This window comes from Giraffa tippelskirchi, chromosome 2 (assembly GCF_054371585.1).
Source record: "Giraffa tippelskirchi isolate mGirTip1 chromosome 2, T2T-mGirTip1v1.2.pri, whole genome shotgun sequence".
NCBI classification, from domain to species: domain Eukaryota; kingdom Metazoa; phylum Chordata; class Mammalia; order Artiodactyla; family Giraffidae; genus Giraffa; species Giraffa tippelskirchi.
The window spans coordinates 238,108,237-238,118,186 of record NC_137276.1 but is presented as its reverse complement, the minus strand read 5'-3'; positions in this window follow the sequence as shown (position 1 = coordinate 238,118,186).

The following is a 9,950-nucleotide window of genomic DNA, read 5'->3' as shown; positions in this document are numbered from 1 at the left end:
GAAGGAAGAAAAGAGGCTGAGCCGCCTGAAGGGGACAGTGAGAGAGAGAAATGAAGAAAGACACGGGGATCAGTGCTCTGGTGGAACAAAGGCATTTATTCAACATATTGTGGGCATATATATACTCTCTTACAAGATAGCCCTTTTTAGCAGTTCACTTCAGTCACTCAGTTGTGTCCGACTCTTTGCGACTCCATGAATCGCAGCACGCCAGGCCTCCCTGTCCATCACCAACTCCCGGAGTTTACCCAAACCCATGTCCATCAAGTCAGTGATGCCATCCAACCATCTCATCCTCTGTCGTCCCCTTCTCCTCCTGCCCCCAATCCTACCCAGCATTAGGGTCTTTTCCAATGAGTCAACTCTTCGCATGAGGTGGCCGAAGTATTGGAGTTTCAGCTTCAACATCAGTCCTTCCAATCAACACCCAGGACTGATCTCCTTTAGGATGGGTTGATTGGATCTCCTTGCAGTCCAAGGGACTCTCAAGAGTCTTCTCCAACACCACAGTTTAAAAGCATCAATTCTGCGGCACTCAGCTTTCTTCACTGTCCAACTCTCACATTCATACATGACCACTGGAAAAACCATAGCCTTGACTAGACGGACTTTTGTTGGCAAAGTAATGTCTCTGCTTTTAAATATGCTATCTAGGTTGGCCATAACCTTCCTTCCAAGGAGTAAGCGTCTTTTAATTTCGTGGCTGCAATCACCATCTGCAGTGATTTTGGAGCCCCAAAAAATAAAGTCTGACACAGTTTCCACTGTTTCCGCATCTATTTCCCATGAAGTGATGGGACCAGATGCCACGATCTTAGTTTTCTGAACGTTGAGCTTTAAACCAACTTTTTCACTCTCCTCTTTCACTTTCATCAAGAGGCTCTTTAGTTCTTCTTCACCTTCTGCCATAAGGGTGGTGTCATCTGCATATCTGAGGTTATTGATATTTCTCCCGGCAATCTTGATTCCAGCTTGTGTTTCTTCCAGCCCAGCGTTTCTCATGATGTACTCTGCATATAAGTTAAATAAGCAGGGTGACAATATACAGCCTTGACGTACTCCTTTTCCTATTTGGAACCAGTCTGTTTTTAGCAGAGACAGGGATAAAAAATCTTACAAGTTATCCAGAAAGCCAGAGGCTAGAATCATTCTCAAGAGAGAGGGTTGTAAAAGTTACTTTACATATCAGAAGGGAAGAGAGTTGTAAATGGCTGCTGTTCACCGTGTGGAAAAGCTATTTTCCATACGAATGATACACATGAATTTCTATTACCCCCAAAAGCTGGCTTGCCAGCCCTCTGGCACCTGTATTCAGGTGCTGTTAAGGAACATAGAATTCATGCAAGACTGAAAACAGCATACAGGAAGCCTCCTGTTAAATGTATCCTGACACATCTTTTCACATGCATAAAAAGTAATGTAGTGTAAAGTCCTGTCTAAAGCTGAGTGAAAAGCCCACCTCCTGGTTGTGGGTGAGAATAACTTCAGGCAGGGGGTAGCTTACCGATTCAATGGGCGTGAACTTGGGCCAACTCCAGGAGATGGTGAGGGACAGGGAAACCTGGCATGCTGCAGTCCATGAGGTCCCAAAGAGTCTTGACACAACTTGGCAACTCACAACAAAGCTTGCCAAACTCTATCAAAACACGAATACATCCTAGTTTGAATCAGCAAATGAACTTCAACTTGCCCAAAGCAGAGGAAAACTTGGACATCTGCAGATAAATCATTGTGCTCAGAAATGGCCACTAAGAATTCCTTACAAATCCAGGAACATCAAGGCCTCCTTTGGATGGATGTAGTGTGAGCTATTTAAGATATTTAGGTTGATTGACTTTTTAAAAAGCAACTAAGAAATGAAACCCACCCCATCATGTGTATAAAATGCAGTCTTAATTTTCACTGTTACCAGTTTCTGAATCCTGCACTTAATAATAAGCAAGTTCTCTGTGCAGTTTCTTTAATACATTATCCATAAAGAATTGATGGTGCATCCATATGAGACCCTGCTGTGCGGTCTCATTTAAACTACAATGCATGTTCCCCTAAACCTGTTCGTGTCTGAATCTGAAGTCCTGCCCAGGATTACCCCCCACGTGGAGCCAGTTCACAAGTCACAGAAAGGTAAGAGTGTATCTTGAGATGGAAGAGGGCTCAGGGAAGGCCATGAGTGACAGAGCAGATGTGGTAGGCAAGATACAGGAGAGAGATCAGCAGGCCTTGGGGAATAAAAGGACACTTTAGGAAGAGAACACACCAACCAACAGAATATGCTTCCTAAAAAGCACTCCTGACTCCTGCTCTTCTCATCTGAGCTCTTTAAGGCAAGATAGTCTTAACTAGTCACTCTTGGGAATTGAAAATATATCTTTCAGCATACCTCCTTCCTGTGACACAACCATATACATAAGGACAAATTCACCATGTGGGTGTGACGGTCATCTGCTGTCCAGTAAAATACTGGGAACTCAACGTCTTACAAGCATGGAACCCATAGATTGGTTTTTCTGTCCTTCAGAGTTCTCCCTTGCTGATGAAATGCACATGTTGCTTGGCAGCAGTGAGTATGAGGGAGGGACTGACCTACCCGTGAAGTAGAGACACAAGATGCTTCTAGTCCCTGATGAACAGCATATCCAAGAAAGGAAGGGCAAATTTTTCATTTGCCCTAATTCTCCCCCCATCTCCCCCTACTCCTGCTTCCTTAATGCTCTACAGTGTTCTGTTCATTCTCCAAGCCCAGTTCACACAGCCACGCGGCCCCTCCAAATAGGAAAGGTAGTTTTGTTCTATGCTTAGTTTTAAAAGTCTTGGTCCAGATGACACCCACACTGAGCACACGCCTTGAAGCAGCTGAGGCATATTCTAGATAAAAGCAGTTCATCCAGAGGCAGCACCCTTTAATAACTAAACGGTGTCTCCCTTTGCAGGCACACTGTAAGTGAGAGTGCTCGTTCCTAAGTGAGTAGGGGGATAAGGGAGAACCCAGACCCCGAGTCAGAACCCAGATCCACACCCTGGGCATCGCTCTCGCAGTATGAAACTTTGCTAGTTTGGACTCTTCCTCTGAGGTCACATTGGCAGGACAGAGAAACGTTGGTACTTCATGGGAGGTTGTCATGGGGAATTATGTTGCTGTGCCACCAGGCAGTTGTTTCATAAATAAAGACCTTCCCTTCTGGACAGGCCAAGCTCTGCCTTCTCATCTGCCGTGGTGATGTCACCGAGCCTCCGCTGTGAGCGAGCTGCTGCCGCGGACGTTCTGCCTCCTCTCACTCTGACTGTCCTGGCCCCATTCTCCCTGGGCACGCCAACCTCCCAGCTCCTCGTTAGCTGTCTCCCTGACTTTTTGGGCTCCTGTTGTTGCCACATAATTAAACTATGATTTCCTTTTCCACTTCCATCTGTTCAAGTTTGCTCCCCTACATCTCTGACCTGTGCGTCAGAGCGAGCTTGGCCTGGGAAACAGGGCTATGGGCTCGGCGGTCTGACCCAGGCCCCAGGCCTGTGAGGGGTTTCTGGTCAGCCTTTTGTGCTCCGGTAGTGTGCTCTGTCTCTCCTCTCATCACAGCAGAGATGGGCACCTAGGAGTGTCCCAGCTCCACACGTTCTGAGGCTCTGGGTGGGAGAGAAAGGGCCTCAGCCTTCAACCCCTGCCGGGGTTGCCTCAGACCCCAAAGGGCCCTACAGCCAGAGGAGGCCGCTTATTGAAGCCTGAATGGGACGCGGTGGAGAAGGGGCTGGGTGTGCCCCTGTGGTTGGCGGGGTGCAGGGGGTGTTCCTGACGCTTAAAGAGCAGGCAGCCTGGTCCTGTTTACATTGTGTGTTTCCTGGGGATGGGACACGACCAGGCTGCAAGCCCCTCCCAGCCCCCCTCGAGTCTGGCTGCGTGGGGTCAGTACAAGTCTCTCTGGCCAGTTTTCTGAGGGGCAGAGAAGACCGACAACGACAGTGGTGTGGGGGTGCTTGAACTCTAAGCAGTCCCCAACCCCCAAACTCTGGAGGATTAAAGGCAGGTAGAAGAATTTCTAGAAGGATTGGCGGGAGTGGGGAGGACTGGGTCTAGGGAGTGGAGGAGGAGGGAGATGGGGGGAGGAGCTTGAGGGCCGCAGGGAGGATGGGAACTTGATGGGCCCTGTTTGTAATCGATCACCTGAATGGACACAGGCCACGAGGTCAACAAGAGGACTTGGCCCCTTGGTCCTCCAGCCGGTGGCCTCAGCAGTCACCAAAGTCAGGGCAGCAGCCCTGGTGCAGACACACCTCCCCTGGGGAGGAGGCTCCCCCCAGGTCCCCCCCCCAACCCAGCACTGCTCTAACCAGGCAGTGATGTGCTCCAGGTAACACTTCCCCAGACAGGCTTCGCTATGCTGGCCCGAACCATAACCAGAGGAATAACTTAGTTCTCTTTGAAAATGTTGTACTTTAGGCTTACATAATAATGTAATTTGTAGTTTAATGGCAATATATTTAGATTTTAAATACACCAAAGGTTAAAAACTACAACTTTTCCACCACTGCATATCCAGCACCCACCCCAATGCATGGCACTGCCTCATTCATGGTCAGTAACATCAGAAAAAAAAAATCGCTTTGTTGGTTCTACTTTCCTCTTTATCATCCATCCATTTCCTCCCTAATATTGTCTGTCATATGTTTCCCAAAATTCAATAATACCCTGTTGAATTAATTCACAATGAATTGCACTCATCTCACACACTAGCAAAGTAACGCTCAAAATTCTCCAAGCGAGGCTTCAACAGTATGTGAACCAAGAACTTCCAGATTTAGCTGGATTTAGAATTGAAGCTGGATTTAGAAAAAGCAGAGGAACCAGAGGTCAAATTGCCAACATCTGTTGGATCATCGAAAAAGCAAGAGAGATCCAGAAAAAATCTGCTTTATTGACTACACCAAAGCCTTTGACTGTGTGGATCACAACAAACTGTGGAAAATTCTTCAAGAGATGGGAATACCAGACCACCTGAGCTGCCTCCTGAGAAATCTGTAGGCAGGTCAGGAAGCAACAGTTAGAACTGGACATGAAACAATGGACTGGTTCCAAATTGGGAAAGGAGTACGTCAAGGCTGTATATTGCCACCCTGTTTATTTAACTTATATGCAGAGTACATCATGAGAAACGCTGGGCTGGATGAAGCACAAGCTGGAATCAAGATTGCCAGGAGAAATACCAATAACCTCAGATATGCAGATGACACCACCCTTATGGCAGAAAGTGAAGAACTAAAGAGCCTCTTGAAAAAAGTGAAAGAGGAGAGTGAAAAAGCTGACTTAAAACTCACCATTCAAAAAACGAAGATCATGGCATCCAGACCCATCACTTCATGGCAAATAGATGGGGAAACAATGGAAACAGTGAGAGACTATTTTCTTGGGCTCCAAAATCACTGCAGATGGTGACTACAACCATGAAATTAAAAGACGCTTGCTCCTTGGAAGAACACGACTGAGCGACTTCACTTTCACTTTTCACTTTCATGCATCGGAGAAGGAAATGACAACCCACTCCAGTGTTCTTGCCTGGAGAATCCCAGGGACGGTGGAGCCTGGTGGGCTGCCGTCTATGGGGTCGCACAGAGTCAGACATGACTGATGCAACTTAGCAGCAGCTCCTTGGAAGAAAAGTTATGACCAACTTAGACAGCATATTAAAAAGCAGAGACATTACTCTACCAACAAAGGTCCATATAGTCAAAGCTATGGTTTTTCCAGTAGTCATGTATGGATGTGAGAGTTGGACTATAAAGAAAGCTGAGTGCCGAAGAACTGATGCTTTTGAACTGTGATGTTGGAAAAGACTCTTGAGAGTCCCTTGGACTGCAAGGAGATCCAACCAGTCAATCCCAAAGCAAACAGTCCTGATGTTCATTGGAAGGACTGACGTTGAAGCTGAAACTCCAATATTTTGGCCACCTGATGTGAAGAACTGACTCATTGGAAAAGACTCTGATGCTGGGAAAGATTGAAGGCAGGAGGAGAAGGGGACAACAAAGGATGAGATGGTTGGATGCCATCACTGACTCAATGGACAGGAGTTTGAGCAAGATCAGGGAGTGTGGTGATGGACAGAGAGGCCTGGCGTGCTGCAGTCCATGGGGTCACAAAGAGTCAGACATGACTGAGCGACTGAACTGAACTGAACTGAAATAATTCACTCCATTCCAAAGGGAAAATCTCATTCACAAAACCAAATTCAGTTATATCATTAATGCATTCAGTGGTTTCCACATGCCTTTGACGGAGAACCTTCATGACTCTGGGACCCGGAATCCAGTCCTGCTCCCTGCTGGGGCCAGCACTCCCACCCCCCACCCCCAGCTTTGCCCTCAGCTCCCAGGCACAGCGGTTCTGTTCACCTCCGCCGTTTTACACAAGTTCTGACACCATGGGGGGAAAAAACTGTAAAACTGTAAAACTTTAGTTCTATTTCCAACTACTGAAATAAAATTTTACTAATTTTACTACTATGTGTTTATTATATTTTCCCAGCTCTACGAATGTTTTCCTTCAGAATCATGTCTAGAGGGTATTTTTGTTTCCTTAAATTGTCTCTTTTAAACTAGCCTTTAAACCCCAAAGTAATTGAAAATCTGTCCTTCCTATATTTCAGGCTAATTCTCCCTAAACAGCATGGTCCTTGTTCAGAGTCTTCTGGCTTATATATTAATTTCTGGAAAAAAAAAATCATTTGCCTCTCGAATGCTACAGCTTAAGTTAGGCTATAAAGACACAGGAACATAAAAGCAAACCGTGTTTGTTGAACACAGATGACATAAAATGGTTGCTATGAAGACAACACACCCTACAGAGTTTTATAAAATGATCTGCTTGGAATCAAATATCTGTGCCTAAAATGAAAAGATCTAGCTTGACTTTTCTTCAAAGGTAATTTATGATTTTATTATTTAAGCTGTGTCCTATGATTTCCAAATTTTTTAGTATTATTGGAAAATAAAAGAGTTGAAAAATGACATTGCAGGAAGATCAGTTATACAACTAGATAATCTATTCCAGGATTCTGCAGCATTTTGAAGCTTGGAGAATATTCTGGTCCTTAGGACAGCAGCTAAATGTGACCTGAAGAGTCCCATGCTGGATGGTTTTCTCTGGCTTGAGAGTACAACACGGGGTCCTCCAGAGCCCTGAATACTGTATCTTTTTTCAGTGCCAGCATTTCGCCTTTCGCCATCTTGTCTTGAGAGGATGCTGGTAGCTTAGGTGTTGTCTTGGGAATGAGGAGTAGGATGGTTCCTCTGCTAGGAACTAGTAACAGTCTCTAGTTTCATCCAGGATGACGACACAAACTCACAAAGCAGTGAGGCCACTGGCCACTCACAAAACAGAGATGGCCAGTCCATCTGGCAGACTGAAGGAGCAGAATTCCAGGAAATGCCAGTTGTCTGTAATTGTATCATTGCCATGTTCCGTGCCAGGGGGAAATACTTTGTTAAAGAGGTGGGGTCGATTAGATTTGTTCTGACTGGTATCCAGATGGGTTACTCAGGTGGCTGCCTTGGATTACCTGCGTGATGAGATTATGTGACCCAAGGGGTTCCACACCTGATGAGGTTGTATCAATGATGGGGTTATTAACTGCACATAAGGAGAGCTCACCGTCCGAAAGGAGCTTAGTTTCCAGAGAGACACTCCGTGGTGACTGCGACCCCAGCAGAGAGCTGGCTTTGTCGTCTTCTCTATAGATTTGGATCCTGGTAAGCATTCAAGACTCCCTGGTAGCTCAGCTGGTAAAGAATCTGCCTGCAATGCGGGAAACTTGGTTTGATCCCTGGGTGGGGAAGATCCTCTGGAAGGGGGCATGACAACCCACTCCAGCATTCTTTCCTGCAGAACCCCAAGGACAGAGGAGCCTGTGGGCTAAAGTTCATGGGGTTGCAGAGTAGGAAGACTGAGCCACTAAAACAACAGAATGGACCTGATAGCTCATCGGTCTAGCTAGAGCCCGACGACAGTACTTCCACTGTCAGTTCAGAGACATCGGTGGGAGAAACTGAACTAACTGGAGTCCTTCTTCTTCTTCTCTAGACCTGGGAGCCAGGAGGCGTCGTGCGGAGCCGGCTGTCAGCAGCGGGCAGGGACCTCACCCCCGGGCCTGAAAGATGGGGAACTGCATCACCTCCAGCACTTGGGACGACCGCCTGGTCCCTGGGTCTCAGGCCCCCTTCCGCGAGCGGAGACGCGGCGACGGCCCGGGGACAGGGGGACCACGGGGCCCGGAGCGGCGCTGGGCGGGGGCGGCCCCGCCGGGGGCGGCCCCGCCGCCGCGGGCGCCGCTGACCCGTCGGAGGATGCTCCTCATTCAGAGACCGCCTCGAGACATGTACGGAAGGGATGGATGCGAAGCGAAGACCCCCGAGTGCGCGGTCTGTCTGATGGACTTGGTGCGCGGGGACCCCATCCGGTCTCTGCCCTGCAAACACGTCTACCACCTGGACTGCATCGACGAGTGGCTGACCCGGTCCTTCACCTGCCCCCTCTGCCGGGGGCCCGCAGATGCCGCGAAGCCTTCCTTCGAGGATGCACTCGAGCCCGGATCTCTGGTGTGATTGCAAGGGACCCATCATTTTTACTGATTTCCATGTTTTGTACTGTGCCCAGACACCCAGGGATTAGGAATTAAAGTCATGCACAAAGGTTTATTCAAGTTCCTGGAATGTTGCAAATGTCCATGAACAGTTTCTAATGTTTTAGAAAGATAGGGAGAAATAGCAGGTAAACTTTGACCAGGTGTTGAGAGGCATAATGATGTCCTAGCGTTCTTCTCTTGCTAGGAACTGTGTACCCTGTTTTCGCAGCTCTAGGTGTTGTATTGCACCTATTGAACATCAGGGAAAGACAGTGGTTACTCTTCCTAAATTAAATCAGATTCTTCTCCCCCATCCAACTTTAAAGTTGCTAGCATTTAGGCCACAGTTTTATGAAGAGTTACAGTTTATACAACTGAACTAAAATGAAATCAAAGTATGTATGAGTAAATACATGAAGAATGTTATTCTCAAATGAGCCGTCTAAATGGTCTTATCTTTTTGTTCTCCATCATTTTGAGACACTTAACCATTTACTCTTGTAAATCCAATTCAGGTGAACAAAGTGTTCCAGGGAAGAACAGTCCTGAGTAGGTTTATTATCTGTGTAATCAGGGTGTGTCCAGGCAATTCAGCTGTGTTTAGGTTTCCCTGTATAAAATGATGATAGTTTTCCATTAAACTGGAAGTCAGCCAGCTTCACTCTGTTTCCATTTTACAAGCCTTATCAATTTACATTTTCCTACCAAAGCAAATACTTAAATTTTGAACTTTCATCATTTTCTACTTTTTATTTGTCTTTAACTTTATCTCTTATGGTTGCGAAGAGCTGACTCATTGGAGAAGACCCTGATGCTGGGAAAGAATGAGGGCAGGAGGAGGGGGGGGGCAACAGAGGATGAGATGGTTGGGTGGCATCACTGACTCAATGGACATGAGTGTGAGCAAGCTCCAGGAGTTGGTTATGGACAGGAAGGCCTGGCGTGCTGCAGTCCATGGGGTCGCAGAGAGTCAGACATGACTTAGTGACTAAACAACTCATGGTTGTAGCATCACAACTCACATCCATGTTACATTTTTATGCAGGGGATTTTTTCTTTTCTTTGTGGCTGAGCTGGGTCTTTGTTGCTGCTGAAGGGCTCTCTCTAGTTGTGGCAAGTGCGGCTTACTCTCTTGTTTTGGTGCACAAGCTTCCTAATGTTCTCTTGTTGCAGCTGGCTCATGGCCTTGGTTGCCCCGAGGTATGTGGGATCTTAGTTCCCGGATCAGGGATCAAACCAATGTTTCCTGCATTGGCAGGCAGGTTCTTAACCACTAGATAACCAGGGAAATCTCTGATGCAGTGGATTTTAAGAGGTAAATTTGCAGGTGGGTGCTGTTGATCC